General features: G+C 42.2%; 1 long non-coding RNA gene across 3 annotated transcripts; it reads left to right on the top strand.

Annotated features, from left to right (window-relative positions):
• Positions 1-13768, top strand: LOC110341670. Of its 3 annotated transcripts, none has more exons than XR_005871409.1 (3): positions 1-91; positions 11492-11606; positions 12938-13768. It is a non-coding gene; the product is annotated as an uncharacterized LOC110341670 (long non-coding RNA). The 3 variants fall into 3 exon arrangements; XR_005871411.1 differs by lacking the exon at positions 1-91 and adding an exon at positions 2261-2308; XR_002383641.1 differs by lacking the exon at positions 1-91 and adding an exon at positions 5397-5518.
• The last annotated feature ends 3179 nt before the right edge of the window (positions 13769-16947 follow it).

Raw genomic sequence — 16947 nt, 5'->3', positions numbered from 1 at the left:
TTGGAGCTGAGTAGGCTGGTTGGGGAATCAAGAATAGGTTTCCAGGTCTCTGGGCAAGGCACAGCTCTGCAGTGTCTCCTGGCGGGTTCAGGTGAGTGCTATGGTGATGCTAGTGTGGCTTCTCCAGTCCCACTTGAGCTGGTGTCTCTTTAGTAATCACACTTTGAATTGTACTTTAGCCAGAGGGCACTAGGGAGATACCCATGCGGTTGCAGGGACACTTGTTCAGTTCCACTATGTTCAAGACACATGATCAGCATTCAGTGTATTTAGTGTTTATCATTATAGAGTAAGACACAAAAATAAGAAGCACCACTGGGAAACCAGCATAGGACTGTTCCAGACCCCCTGAATGAGGATGTCAGTTTGGAGGTCCAGTTAATCTATGGGGTCTCTGGTAGTGGATCAGTATTTATCTGTAGTGTACGAATGAACTTTGGGAGCCCAATCCACATAGAGAGATACTCTCTCAGCCTAGACACATGGGGGAGGGCCTAGGCCCTGCTCCAAATGATATGACAAACTTTGAAGATCCCCCATGGATGGCCTCACCCTCCCTGGGGAGCAGAAAGGGGGTAGGGTAGGGGGCAAGTGGGGGGGCAGGGGAGGAGGGGACAGAGAAGGAACTGGGATTGACATGTAAAAGAAGTTTGTTTCTAATTTAAATTTAAAAAGGAAAAAAACTCAGACAAACAAACATAAAAAAGAAGCGTCTCTGTTTTTTTTTTAAACTAGCTAATTTTTTTTTCAGCAAAAGGTAGCATATTATTCTGTTCTCCACATTCTCTGTAAATTGTTATGGAGATCTACGGTTTATCAATAATGTAGGATTAACCAGATTTGGGTTAAACTGTATTTGTCAAGTATAATTTCATAGGTGTTGGTGAGTCTATATATAAAGGGATAGGTTTCTTGGTTCTCTTTGTTTTGCTAGTTGCCAATGATCTTATTTGTCTAAATCTTTTTACATCATTAGAACTTATGAAGTTTTATGTTGATTCCTTTTTTAAAAAACAAAATTGATTGCTGTTTATTATGAAGGGAAACTTTCTCTTATTAACCATCTTGTTACCATGAGATAGTTTATACAGGAAAACCAATATAAATGTTTAATTTGGGTATGAAATCAGGAAGGATAGCTCCCCTCTCACTGAGCAACACTCAGACCTAGAGTTAATGTGTAGATTAACAAGTTATTGTCATTTGTGTTAACTGATTAATATGTTTTAACTAATTAATGTTCTTTAAATAAATTTGACTAGTAAAATGAAAGCGTGTTGATAGTATTTTGTCAAGTTGATATGGGAAGAGGGACACTCAATTGAAAAAAAAATGCCTCCTTCAGATTGGCCTGCAGGGGGCATTTCTTGATTAATGATTGATGTCAAGGGCCTGCCTCACTATGGGTGGTACTACCCTAAGGTAAGTCATCCTGGGAAGTAGAAAAAAATGTAGCTAACTTGAGCTGTGAAATCTAAAGGATTATGAGAAGATGATCACCCTGTCCCTTGGAGCACAGCCATGCCAAGGACCCCAATATCTCAAACCCATGGAAATGGCAAAGGCTTCCTCTGGTCCAAATGGGAATGCTGGCAGTGTATGCTAAAGCTATCAACCGCAACTCCTTCCTCTGGGTTGATGGTAGTCAAAGACTGCTCCCTACGGGTGCCTCCTACCAGATCAGCTACAACTGCCTCCTGCCCCCAGTTGTGCACCATAAACGCATCTCTTTATTCAGCTGTATACAATAACCCTGTCTCCTCAATTCACATGTATAAAATAAATGTGCTGAGGATCTGGGATGCAGCTGGTGCCCTCCCTCAGGGTGAACACGACCCATCCTACCTTGTTCTGTACACGTGCCAGTGTGCCTGTCTTTCCTCCGTTCCCTCCTCGCCCCAGGCAGGTTTCCAGGACCAAGCCATGCAGGATGCAGCACAATGCTGCAAAGAGATGCAGGCTGAGCTCTGCTGCTGACTTATGACCTGTGCTGCCTAGTTCTGCTAGTTCTGTGTCAACATGACACAAGCTAGAGTCAGCAAAGAGATGACTCTATTTTCTCTATTTCTCAACTGAGAAAATGCTGCCATAAGATTGGGCTTCAGGCAAGCCTATAGGGCATTTTCTTAATTGGTGATTGAAATATGGGGCCACCCTTGGGCTAGTGATCCTGGGTTCTATAAAAAAGCAGGCTGAGCAAGCCATGAGGACAAGCCAGTAAGTAGTAGCCCTCCATGGCCTCTGTATCGGCTCCTGCCTCCAGGTTCCTGCCCTTAATGATTTTGATGATGGACTATTATATGGAACTGTGAGTGAGATAAACCATTTCCTCCCAAGGTTGCTTTTTTTCATGACAATTCATCACAGCAATACTAACCCTAACTAAGACATGCCTAAAGTATTGCTGTGAGGAAATGTCATGAAGAAAAGAGTGTGGGTATTGAAGGTACTATGAGGCTGGCAGGACTAAACAGTACTTTAGGAAACATTTTGGCTTCATATTAGGAAGAAATGTATGTGTGGAGGAATTGTGGGAGATTTTATAGGAAGACAGGAGTTTAAACTTAAGGTATTGAATTGTCTTGGTAGAGAGAGGGGGCAGGTAGTTTGGTGAGATCACAGTCATTAACTGAAGCAATGTATGTATATGTAGGAAATCGAGCTGAGCCTCTGGAAGAAACCCAATGTGATTGTCATAGCCAGGTTCTGACCAAAGTGTGGCAAGAAGGATACCTGTAGGTAGTGATCTCACTTACCCACAGCACTGACCATGCCCATTTACCATGGTCACAGGTACGTGGGGGAAGGCAGAGATACAGGTCAAGGAAGGAGGGGTCACTCTCTCTTGGGGTTCCAGTTGAGGTCGGAGACCAGCAGAGCACTGACCTCAGTTCTCGGCTTCTCATGTAAGTGATTTCTTCCTAATAAAATAGCATACGACATCCATATCCTGTGTATGGTAATCCTCCGCATCAGATGGCAAGTAAGAAATTGGGGGGACTTGGAAGGAGTTTGGTGTGGGAGGAAACCAGATTCCAGGTAGGTGACTGGGAGAGGAGAGCTAATCCTAGGCAGTTCTGCAATTTGACATGGGGGCTTCTCCCAGGTCTTCTAGGAAAATTGAATAAGTATTTGAAATCCCACATTTCCAGGGATGTTTGCATTTTAATAGGAATCAAACTGGTAAGCTACAGTTGGATGTGTCCAGTTGATGGACAAGTATCTCAAGTGAGATGGGAGCCTGGTGACTTTTTAAAGCTATACATCTAGTTCAAATCATACATCTTTAACAACTAGGCAATCCAAGTAACAGTGAGTTTCTCATTTTTCTTTCTTTCTTTTAAAATTTTTTTAATTTAAATTAGAAACAAGCTTGCTTCACATGTCAATCCCAGCTACCTCTCCCTCCTCTCCTCCCCCTCCAATCCCCACTGTGTTCCCCAGGGAGGGTGAGGCCCTCCATGGGGGATCTCCAGAGTCTGTCATTTGTTCAGGGCAGGGCCTAATCACCACCAATAGTTCAGGCTGAGAGAGCATCCTTCATTGTGGGATGGGCACCCAAAGTTCATTTGTATGTCAGGGATATATACTGATCTACTACCCAAGGTCCCACAGATTGCCTAGGCCTCCTCACTAACACCCACATTCAGGGGGTTTGGATCAGTCCCATGCTGGCTTCTCAGCCATCTGTCTGGGGTCCAAGAGATTCCCCTTGTTCAGGTCAACTGTTTCTGTGGGTTTCACCAGCCCAGTCTTGGCCCCTTTGCTCCCCACTCCTCCCTCTCTGCAACTAGGTTCCAGGAGTTCAGTTCAGTGTTTAGTTGTGGGTCTGCCTCTACTTCCATCAGTCACTGGAGGAAGGTTCTAGGATGGCATATAAGGTAGTTGTCAATCTCATTATCAGGGAGAAGCATTTAAGGTAGTCTTTTCACTATTACTTAGTTTGCCAGTTGGTGTCATCCTTGTAGATCTTTGGAAATCTCACTAGTGCCAGATCTCTCCTCAAACCTATAATGACTCCCTCTATTATGGTATCTCTCATGCTGCTCTCCTCTATTCATCCCCTGACTCAACCTTCCTGCTCTCCCATGCCCTCCTCTCCCCTCCTCTTCTCCCCCTCCTCCATGCTCCCAATCTGCTCAGGAGTTCTTGCCTCATGCTCCTTCTCTGGGGTACCATGCATATCTCTCTTAGAGCATTGGTGTGGTAGGGGTACTGGAGGGCATCTTGGGAATCCTGAGCTCGGTCTCTGGGGTGGACAAAGAATTGAAAGTCCGGGAAAGATGGAAGACCAAGTCCCAGAGAAAGCTAAAGGGAAAACTATCCCTTTGGGATGTAAGGGACCCTCAGCTGACTCTGGCTTGAGTGGGTGGGGCCTCTAGACCCTTTCCTTTCCCCTATTGGTCCTGTTTAGATTCCCACCCCATGCCTTCTCCTCTTTTTCCCCTAAATGTCCTCTGAGAATAAGTATCATCTTAGGGACTTCAGTTTTTCCTTTTCCTATCTACCCATTTCCCTAATTCTCCCTCACTGGGGATTGAACCCAGGGCTGCGTTCATGCCAGTCAAGTGCACTGCTGCTAAGTCATAGCCCTGGTGACCCAAACTTACTGTTAGCTTTCATTATCAGGTCATTCCCAAATAGCTGTTTTTAAAGCCTCTCCTGTTTCTTTCTTCTCAGAAAGGACACTAAGCGATATAGACATAAGGTTTCTAGAAAGGCATGTCAAATGATAAGAGCAAGTATATACAATTTTACATATGAGCTAGATTCTATTCTATCAGAAGCCTTTGTGGGGAACCCGAAATGATATGGTTAGAAAGTACTCTCTGCTTTAAAAATTTTCTCCTTGATGAGCCTATTGACCATTTCAAGTACCTGGCTCTCCCTCCCTCCTCCTGCAGGCTCTGGTTCCTTCACCTGCCAAACACATTTTTGATCCCGACTCTGCCACCATTCACCTGCAGTGAAGTTTCCCTTGATGGTCTACTCCTTCATTGTTATAGGAATCACCTTGGCCAGCAGGTGGTTCCTATAAACCATGTGTCCCGGTTATCATGCATGTCATAGTCACTCTGTCTTATCTCGGTCCCCACATAGTCTTACTTCACAACCCTCACCACTAGCTGTTTATATCCAAGTCCCCACTAGACTGTAGTGGAGGGTAGGGCTGTCTGAATTCACAGTGCCTACCTTTCAGTATACTGGAAAAAATGTTGCTGAATTCATCTGCTTGGCTTTTAATTAGACTATCAGGGACAGGACTGTGACCTCAGCTTAACCAGTCAGAGCCCCTCTAGTTACCCCGGTGTCTGTTACTTCTGTGGCATGGGTGATAGTCACTGAAACAGACTTCTTTGTCCTGAGTCAGTGTGGGTCTTTGCTACCTACCTAGTGGTTGGAGCCTCAAATGCTGCTCAAATGGAAGTAGCACTGAGGGTCCGGTGCTCTGTGCCCTTGTATTCGACACCCAGCAGGTGCCAGCAGACTGCAGCCAGACCTGTGTGTAACTCATGCGGTTAGTCACGTTACATCTTAGTTCATACTTGGTGTTCTATGCTTGCGGTGCCCACTTGACTCTAGCGAAGCTAGTTAATAGCAGGTTGTTTTCATCCTTCTCTCACCACCTCCTTCCTCTCTTTTGATTTGGTCAGTTTTGTTTATGCTGTGAACATTTTATTCCACCATCACAAACAACTCTGTTTAATGTGCATGAATTTTTAAAAGAATTGGATTTTTATGGTATTGTGTACAGTTAATGGCAACCCACAGGTTGTGCCGAGATAAAGGTTGGGGAATGGCTAGTGTAGAAGCAGAGATCTGGGATTCATCCAATAGCCATGGCTACTGGAAGGGAGTGCAAGCAGCCTTCCTGACTTAAATATTGTCTCCAGGCTGAGGAAGAACCATTAAACAGACTAGACAAAAGCCAAAGAATCTGAATTGACTTTTTAGGAACATATATCTTAAATATTAAAGTGGTTTTGGTGCTTCCCCAGTGCTAACGCTTCCCCCAACTTTTTAAACCTATGAAAATGCTCAATACCAGTAAACACTAAGCATTTTGTTTAAATATTAAACTTTAAAGTGCTACATCAATTTTTAATGTGCAAGCTATCCTTGAAAGGCTCCACTAAGCTGCTCTTCCCTTCAGAGAAACATTTGAGAGGCACCAGACAAGCTCTCCAATTACAGGGAAAAGGCCACGTGCTTCAGGCACTCTGAGGAGCATCTCTGGGAAGATGATATGTGGACACACACTTTGCATCCCTCACAGTTTCCGTTTCCAAGACTGGAAGCTGCAGCCCCAGGAACTTCTTTAGTCAACAGTTTAGTCAACAACTGCTGAGTTGAAGACAATCTTCTAGAGCGTGCCAGCAAAGCAGCTTTCACTGGTGGCTTTAATTTTCTGGTGAAAACGTGCTAGAGCAGAGGTTCTTAACCTTCCTTTAATACAGTTCCTCATGTTGTGGTGACCCCCAACCATAAAACTGTTCTCATATCTACTTCATAACTGTAATTTTGCTACTGTTATGAATAGCAGTATAAATATCTGTGTTTTCCAATGGCCATTGTGACCACCAAAGAGGTGGTGACCCACCGTTTGAGAATCACTGTGCTGGAGGGAGAAATGCACGTGTCATCTGATGAGGGCAACACGGATAAACAAAAGGCCCAGAGACTGACATTGGGGTTCAAGCTTCAAGCTGAAGATCAGAAAAGCAAAGCAGCCGGCCACTAGCTTCTTACGTCTACCTCAGGCTGAATGGGATGATCCTGTCTCCACAAGCTTTCACCAAGCATCAGACTGAATCCTCTCCTCAGCGTGGCTGGAGAATGAATGTCTCTCTGAGACCTTGCTTATATACTTCCCTAATGATGATATTAAAGGCGTGAGCTATAATTCTTTTTTAGAGTGATTCACTCTTGTGTAGACCTGGGTGGCCTTGGACTCACAGAGATCCGTCTATATCTTAATTCTGAGTCCTAGGATTAAAGGTGTGTACCACCACCTCCTAGCTTCTGACTGCTGGGAGTAAAGGTGTGTGCCTGGCTTCTATGGCTTGTGGCTGACTTTGCTTTCTGAATCCTCAGGCAAGTTTTAATAAATCATAAATAATATATCACTACATATGAGTTACTGCACTATTTGAAGTGGGGTTTTTAGCCCTGGTCAGTGCCACGGGTACCTAGTAAGATTTCTCCCTACAATGTTACAATATATTGTATATATTATTATATTATATTATATTCTTTGTGGTTACATGACTGGTAAGGACCTAAAGTGATTGAACAGGGATTTGTAGAAAGGTGAGTATGAATACTGAAGCTGATCTCAGGTAGGATGGTCCTACCTGATGATAGAGAGTGCTGTTGCTATAAGGGCTGTGAGATGCCTCTGATAATTAGCTTAAACAAGACAGGACTAATGTTCTGCATGGTGGCACATGTCTAGCATGATGACACAGGTTGATTGTGAATTCAAGGTCTGACTGTGGTATATACTGATTTCCAGGCCAGATTAGGCAAATTCACACAGACTGTCTTCATCCTCAGACAGAGAGAGATGGAGACAGAGACAGACAAACTGACAGACACACAGAGATACACAGAGAAAGAGACATAGACACACACAAGAGAGAGAGAGAGAGAGAGAGAGAGAGAGAGAGAGAGAGAGAGAGAGAGAGAGAGAGAGAGAGAGAGAGAGAGAGAGAAAAGAGGTTTGGTTCACGGCTTTGGAGGTTCTAGGGCAGGTAGCTAGACCCCATGGCTCTGAAATTTTGACCAAGAAGCACACCGTGGTAGGATGTGTACTGAAGGAAAGCTAACACTTCATGAGCCAGGGAGCAATGAGAAACAGAAAACACATGAACAAACAAGAAAACAAAACAAAACCCAGGATCCCACAATCCCCTTCAAGGGCCTGCTTCGTATGACAAAACTTGTTACCTCTAGTTCTTACCCTGCAAAGGGTCCAGTACCTCCCCATAGTGCTGATGTGCTAGATCTAAGCCTTCAGAGGCTAGTTAACACCTACATTGTGGCAAAAACTAAGTACAGACTTCATCTGTTTACTTCTGTTCTAGTTTCATTTCTGTTGCTGTGATAAAATCCTCTATCAAAGAGCAACTTAAGGAAGAAAGGGTTTACTTGGCATATACATCTAGGTTATAGTCCACGGTTGTAGGGAAGTCAAGGCAGGAACTTAGTGCATCATATCCTCAGTCAAGAGCAGAGAGAGAATAAATACATGGATCCTTGTTTTGCTCGCTTGCTAGGTACTCAGCTAGCTATGTCTATTCTTATACAGTCCAGAGTCTTGCCCAGGAAATGGTACCATCCACATTCAGGGTGGGTCTTCCCACTTCAGTGAACTCATCCAAGAAACTCCTCCAAAGACATGTCTACTGGCCAGCCCTAATCCATAGACTCATCATCTCTTCCCATGTGATTCTAGGTTGCATCAATTTCAAGTTAACAATCACAACTTCCTTCCTTTACTCATTTTGGCTTAGTTATTGAAGTTCTTTGTTAAGAGTCTCAAAGTCAGGAAGGTCTGTGTGCTTCAGAAATGTCATGCTGAATGCTAGCATGTTTGAACCCAAGAACTATGAGGAAGATGGTACAGGACGCGGATGGGTTTGAAGCCTGCCCTGTCATTAGCCATGCCGCAAGAATAGGCAGGCACACATACCTTCTGACGTCCATCTGGTCTTAGAAAGCTCTGAGAAACATGTGAACTGGAATGTTCAACCCCTAAGGCTAATCTTTATTATTACTGTTCTGCCAGATTGTTTGTGATAAAAGCCTGACCAAAAAAGGTTTGAAAATTAGAAAAACAGTAAAAGAATGAGAATGCTTGCTATTTGCAGTTTCAGGGCCAAGGATTTTATAATGAATTACTGAATTATGAGTAGTGTGGGGAAGAAAATTATGTGCTTAGACTCTAGGCCTAGGCCTTTACTAGTGACCCCAAAAAGGACCATATTTGTGTTTGAAGATGTTTAGTCTTTCCATATCTTACCACAGAGACACTTTCATATCCATATTTATTGTTTCCCTATTCACAATAGTAAGGAGATGGGACCAGCCCAGATGTCTATCAACGGATAAGTAGATAATGAAAATGCTACATGTACACAATGAATAAAGAAAAATGAGATTATGAAATTTGAAGGAAAATGGATAGAATTGCAAAGTATCATATTTAACGAGGAAACAGACTCAGAAAGACAAATGTTCTCTCTCATATATGGATCCTAACTTTTAATGTGTACATAAATGGGTGAGAGTGCAGATAAAGGCTAAGAAAGACAAATATTCTCTCTCATATGTGGATCCTAACTTTTAATGCATATATAAATGGGTGAGAGTGCAGATAAAGGCTAAGAAAGACAAATATTCTCTCTCATATGTGGATCCTAACTTTTAATGCATATATAAATGGGTGAGAGTGCAGATAAAGGCTAAGGAACAAGAAAAGAAACTAAAAGTGGGTGGGAGAGGCGGTGAAAGGCAGAGGGCAAAAGGACGCCTGTGACTGGAAAGTGGAAAGGAGCCTGGAGGGCTGACACAAGGGTGTTCAAGGAGACAGGAGAGACGCAGGGGGGAGGAAAATCAACTAAGATTTTGTTTGGAAATATAATGCAATCTAATATTTTGCCTTTGTTTTGGTTTTTGAGACAGGGTTTCTCTATGTAACAGTTCTGACTTTCCTGGAACTCGCTCTGTAGACCAGGCTGGCTTCAAACTCACAGAAATCCACCTGCCTCTGCTTCCCAAGTGCTGGGAATAAAGGAGTGCCCCACCACTGCCTGGCTGAAATCCAATACTTTGCATGCTAATTAAAAAATAAACTAATAGTTGCTGGAGCAATGGCTCAGCTCTTAAGAGTGCTTGCTGCTCTTGCATACCTGTGTTTGGTTCCCAGCATCCTCATGGTTCATGTATCTGTAACTCCAGTTCCAGGGAATCCAACACCTTCTTCTGGGCACCCGGCGTGCATGTGGAACACATACCTACGTATAGGGAAAACACTCATACACATAAAATAATTTTTTTAAATCTTAAAGAATAACTTAATAAAAAGAAAGCTGAAAGCCTACGTTGTACACCTATTATCTTTACTTTTTGATAGATAATCCGCTAACAACATATGGCTACCTAAGTTAAAATCACATGTGACAAAAGTCACTTCCTTTGTGATGTTTACTATACTTCCACTGTAGCACAGGTGGATGAGGGCTCTGAAAGCAGACAGCATAGATATGGAACATTCTTATCATGGTGCAGAACCCTATGGAGCAGCATTGTAGGCAGTATGAAGAGGGTAAAAAATGGGGGCATTTTGCTGTTTCCACTAGATGCCCTCTCCTGCTTCCTTCTGTGGTTGCTCCAAACTTTGGCTGGCTGAAGCTTTGTAGCATGCCACTTCTTCACCACTTTGAACAGGGGCTGTGACTTCTGTGCTGTAAAGGAACGAGCACTAGATGTGGACCTGTCTTCCTGTCCCCTACAGCCGCGTCCACATTGTACCTTGTTTCTCTGTGTTCTCACCAGCACTTGCTGTTTTCATTGCCTTTTCTCAGCCTAATGGATGTCTGGTGACGCCATACCTGTTTCATTTTCCCATGGTCCATGTTGTTGAACCAATCTCCACATGACTACTTGCCATGCTTCCTCCTGAGTGACATGTCAGCTTGTGGTTTTTGATGAAAAATCTGCCCAATTTCTAATTAGGTTTTTGCTTGCTAACTCTTGACACCTCTTGATGCAGAGTACATACAGAATATTTACTAGATATGGGCTTGGGGATTTTTTCTTCTGAGTGCAGCCTATCTTTTCATCTTCTTTACAGAATTTTTGAGAAAGCAAAAGTTTTTAATTTTCATAGTCTCACTGATATGTTCAGTGTTAATGTTTAACTAAACCTGCCAACAGCTTGGGAGTACAAAACTGCACTATGTCCCCTGCTGCAAACCCCTTCCTGTTCTACTGTGATGGCAGCTGGTGCCAGCCTCACTCACCTGGTGCACAGAACATGGAAGTCATCCTGGATGCTTCTGCTTCTATAGCTTCTGCCACCATGCACCTACTAAAATCCCATTGATTTTCAGTTACTTTTCCTATCCATTGATTTTGTTTTACCCTCATTGCCAATCATTTGGATCATTGCATGGAGCTAATTGCATTTCTGGCATCCAAGCTTGCCTGATACAAAGCCAGTTTCCACATTGCTAGAGAATAGGCACATTTGGGTGCAGTACAGTTATTTTATACCCCTGCTGAGAAAGAAACATAAGTAGCTTGCTATGCTCTCCAAAGTGAGGGTTAAATCTGAAACCCAATGAACACTCATTCTAATGTAGCCTCCTCTGCTTGTTACTCCTTCCCATGCTAGACACCACCTCCAGTTATTTTCAGTTTCTTGTGGTTTCTCAGATGAATGGGCATTCATGATTCTGATGCTCCATTTGTAATGTATTTCCAGGTCTTTCCTTGAGACTTCTGCTCTGCATGCAAGAATCAGCACAAGGGCGTTTCTTCCAAGGAGATCTTCTCAATTATGCAGTGAGTGTTCTGAATACTACCAGTCAAGGTAGGAGGTAAGTCTGTAGATGTGTGTTTATTTCTACAGCCAAGCAAAACATGTGGTACATAACTTACAAACTAAGTAAGTAAATCTCAATATTGACCAGGTCTCTGTCCATCTTCACCAACTTGCAATTTCTCGAGGTGGAGAATCATCTGTAGTCTCTATCACAGTGCATGCTAAGAAACCCTTGTTTGATAAATGGATGAAACACAGGGACATCCCTGAAGTGCAATGCACTTCAAGTTCATCATGTTTTCCCTTTGATCATCTCCAGAGGTGAAATTGGAACCTAGTAGTAAAAAAGTATGGACGAGATCAGCAATTATTGATGTTTTAATGTTTATATCCCCATGGCTAAGTGAGCACTTCTAATTCAGGTGTGGCTGAATCTGTCCTGAGAAGCCCCAGGAAGGCAGAAGGCTACTTATGTTGTCCATAATTTAGCAGGGACAGACTGACCTTTCTCTTATTGAATAGCCACTGAGTGACAAAAGGAATCTGTCCTCATCAGACTGGAGGTTAGATCTGGCTTTCAGCTACTGTTGGGTAACCCTTTCTGAAATCCATGAGATTCTTCGTGGTAGTTTTATAATTGATATGACAAATTCAAATGTGTCTGACTGGCCCTTAATTATGAACTTTTCTCTGATGTGTGAGGAGTGCACTATGTGAAAATTATCCAGGGTTATTCTTTTTCTTTTTTTTTTTTTTTTTTGGTTTTACGAGACAGGGTTTCTCTGTATTGTTTTGGAGGCTGTCGGTCCAGCCTGGCCTCGAACTCACAGAGATCCGCCTGCCTCTGCCTCCCGAGTGCTGGGATTAAAGGCGTGCACCACCACCACTCGGCATCCAGGGTTATTCTTAAGGCACCAACACAGGGTAATGCCAGCTCTCCTCATTTCTCCTTTATGCGCTTGAGCTGCAGGAGGACCCCTGCCGTCTGCATGCTCCTTAGGACTCATATCCCACCTAACCTGCGTGTCCTACAGTAAATAATATGGGCCACATGAGTGTCACCATGCTTGCCCTGCAAAACACTCATCCACTTTTAGTAAAGGGACTGTTAGGCAAGAGACAGAGGGGCAGTTCATCAGGACAATTCAGGCTTTCCTGGGACAACCCACCTTGATGACAGGAACTTTACTGTAAGTCAGCAGCAGCATGTCCTGTGCTCTCACTGTGGGCATTTTCATCTTGAGAAAATACACCACCCAAAATCTCAATTTCAGAAAGCCAGTTATTGACCATGACCTTCTGTCCTCTCTGAACTGTTGGAATAATTCACAAGGCATCATGTGATTCCTAACTTGTTCTTTTCATTTTATTTTATTTTTTTTCCAGGGAGATTCCTTTGTTCAATACAGACAGTCCTTAGCAAATACAGCCACCTTCCCTCCCTCTCCGCTGTCCATCAAGCTTGGAAGACTTAGGACACCACTGTGTCTTCTTCACGCCTCCACTTGAGCACTTCATGCCACTAGATGGAATCACTCAAGCAAATGGGTAGAGATCACTATGAATTTATGAGCAAAAGCCTCAAACTGGCAGCAATCCCCCGTTGTTGCTTGCTTTCTGGTACCATCTCATTTCCCTTTATAGGTCTTCCTCTGCCATTTTAACTGTAACATCACCCTCAAGCTTATTTGTCTTCCCTTCTTGCCATTCAAAGCCTATAGACCAACCTACACACACATTTGCCTTAAGTTCATGTCCTTGTGGCCAAGGCCAATCTCTCCCTTGCATCTGGATCTCATGTCCATTACTTTCAGGTTCTCCCATTGTTTTCAGAGTCTCAGGAAGAATTAGTTACATGGGAAAAAACAATGAACATTCCATATTAATGTAATAACAGTGGTAAATTAGGTCTAATAGGATTGTTTTTGAATGATAGTTTTACTCTAGAAAACTCATGCAGAATACTTCTACAAAATCAATCTCTTTAACCTACAATGACCCATGATGTTTTATGGCAAATCTTCTGTTTGCTGACTAAAGTTCACAATCTAATACCATTCCTAGCCATGTAATATAATACCCCAGTTGCTCTGGTTAGGTAGGTTTTGTTGTTGTCCCTTATAGAATGTCTTGCCTTTACTTCACTACTCTCTCTTTTCTGCTTATCTAGCTAGTGGAAGAACAATCACTGTTGTGTATCTAAGGCAAACTACCAAACCAAACCATTTAATAAAATTATTGGAATTCTGTAATATTTGCTTTATTTTATATTAATAAGTGTCTTATTTGGGGTTTATATTGCTGTGAAGAGACACCATGACCATGGAAACTCTTACAAAGGAAAAACATTTAATTGGGATGGCTTGCATTTTCAGAGGTTGAGTCCACTATCATATCATGGTGCCACATGGCGGCATGTAGGCAGACATGGTGCTGGAGAAGTAGCTGAGAGTCCTGCATCTTGACACAGCAGGCAATAGGAAGTGGTCTGTCTCATTGGTACGGCTTGAGCATACATGAGACAGCAAAGCCTGCCTCCACAGTGACATCCATCCTCCAAAAAGACCACACCTGCTTCAACAAGGCCACACTTCCTAATAGTGCCAATCTTTGGGGGCTATTTACTGTCAAACCACCACATTAAGAGATATATTGAAAATATACAATGGCTTATTCTAAAGAATTCTTTAAACTCTATATTACGTATTTCACATTAAAAAGGTAAAAAAAGAAAAGCTGAGTGTGGTGGCACATATGTATCATCCTAGCACTTGGGATGCTGAAGTAGGAGATCAAGATTGTAAGGCCAATCTGAGCTATGTAGCAGAATTCCACCTTAAAAGACAGAAACAATATGAAAAAGAAAAGAAAACTAAAAACCAATATAATGAACATCTATGTACCTATTTCCTAGCTTGAAAATGTTAAGATTTTCCAGATTTAATTGAATTTAACTTCCCCAATTATTTTCAGAAATTTCAGGCCCTATCACACACAGCAAGTTTATTTTTATTTTTATATATGCAGCTGTAACCAATTAAAACTTTTAAATACTTGACTAGAATGCTGTTTTCACATTTTACAAAATCAACAACTCCTTCAGAGCATCTCATACATAGTTGATCAACATTGGAACTATTAAAAATTTTGGTCAGATAATCTCCATGTATAGATGCTCTGGGCACCGTGGAGTGTTGGAGCACCCCTGGCCTCGGCCACTAGATGTTTGTTTCCCAGATGTGACAACAAAAAACGTTCCATGCTGGAGGTAAAATTCACACCACTGATCTAATACACGTTACTATTTATGCTACAGTTGTGATGGTCTTTGTGTGGGTACGTATATACACTTGGGTAGGATTTAAGGAAGAGGATTCTAGCACTGTACACTAGCAAACAGAGGTAAGGTAGATTGGCACTGTACCAGGAAAAGTCACAAAAGGTGACAGTAACATGGGGGATGCTGGGGTCTTGAAGGCAAAAGAGAAAACATCCCTGGTGTAACCATGGTGACTGGTTGGAGAGCCATGCTCTGGTGAAAGCAGGTTAGCATCTTCCGGCACACGTGTGCAGGTGTTTGGCAGCAGAGGAATGGCTCCACAGATGCACCTGTAACTGGAGTTTAGGGACGAGAACCGGGCTGTTTGTGGGTGGTTGGGAGCACCTGGCAGAAATGTTTACCCTGATCGCGGACAACAGGCTGTTCTTTGAGCCTAATGCACTGTGTGTGATGCTTCTCTCCTGTGGTGCCTAAAGCAGACTTGGGAAATCAGAAAACACATGTGCACTTGAAAGGAATTTCACATCCAGACTGGGATTACTAACTGTTCGGAAAGGAAGGATGTCATAAAAAGGATGTGACGGCACAGTGAATGGAGTTCATGCTGGAAGAAAACCATGCACGGATGCATAATTAAAGTGCCAAAGTGAGTCGGGAGCCCACCAAGTAGTCCAATAGTCATACAAACTGACTAATACAGAAATTGCGTGCCATCAGTGAAAGCTACATTTAGCAATTAACATAAAGGTTGAAAACAAAGGGGGAATATACTAGGTGAGTTCCAACATAAAGGGAACTTTTATACTAGTAATTGCAATTAGAATAAAATCCAAGGGCAAATGAAAGGTCACATAGAAATAGTTAATACTAATGTGTGCAAAAAAATGAGACATACCATATTTCTGAATTGGAAAAGGCACTGTTTTGGAAACTGTAATAATCAAATACATTTACACACACACACACACACACACACACACACACACTGTATCTCATTCAAATCCTATGAATTGACTATAACAATCATATGCTCTTTAGAAGGTAGATTAGAGACGATATTTTCTTATTTCCATTCTTGGAAATTATCCTAATGTCAGCACGGGTGCCTCAGCTCCTCTAATTTATATGAAGAAGGATGGGTGACACTGAATGAGGCCCACCCATACCAGGTATTAGACTTTCTGGTGGATCTGGCAGCTATACCTTTTACTGTCTAGCCAAGAAACATGGGAAAAGTGAATATATGTGATTTGAGAGTAACAGTGGAAGACTACTGTCCAAACCCTAAAATAGTAAAAGGATTGGAGCAAGCTCATACCAACAAGTTTAAAGATTTAGGTGGAAAAAATCATTAGAAAAGCAGAATTTGTATTGACAGTTACAAAAAAACGTAATCCACATGGTCTGTTTGGGTTCTGCCTGCCATCAAAAGAAAGACAACTCAAACTCAATACAATGTCTCCTAGAGAACAGAGAAAAAAAGTAAAACATCATAATTGATGCAGTATTGACTTCAAAACCTGCACACATTACAAAAAAGGAGAGGACACATGAGTCTGGCATTCTCGGTAAGATAAGACCATGTAGAAATACATATATTGGTAGTTATGGGTTAATACTTAAGATAGAGCTAGCCTATAAGAAATCCTAGTCACTGGCCAACAGTTATAATTAATATAGTGTCTCCTGTGTTATTTGGGGACTTTGAGGCAGCTGTTGAACTGGGTGGGAACACTATAACAGGTAGAGGAATGTAATCCACATGGTCTGTGTGGGTTCTACCATCAAAAGAAAGACAACTCAAATTCAATACAACATCTCCTAGAGAACACAGAAAAAAGTAAAACACCACAATTGATGCAGTATTGACCTCAAAATCTGCATACATTGCAAAAAAGGACAAGAAAGTTCATTTCTCTCATGAGCATTGATGCCAGAAATCCTAAACAAATTATGAGCAAATTGAATCTAGTGATACTTAGAGAGATAATAGTTCATGACCCAATGAAGTTTACTTAAAGAATGTGAAAGCAGATTAGCTTTCAGAAGAAACTGAAATGATAAGTCAGAGTCTGGGGAAGAAGGGAGTGAGGAGATACAGTATTATGATGTCACT

The sequence above is a fragment of the Mesocricetus auratus genome, unplaced genomic scaffold (assembly GCF_017639785.1).
Source record: "Mesocricetus auratus isolate SY011 unplaced genomic scaffold, BCM_Maur_2.0 Super-Scaffold_4256, whole genome shotgun sequence".
NCBI classification, from domain to species: Eukaryota; Metazoa; Chordata; class Mammalia; order Rodentia; family Cricetidae; genus Mesocricetus; species Mesocricetus auratus.
This window is presented reverse-complemented; position numbering and strand designations above follow the sequence as displayed.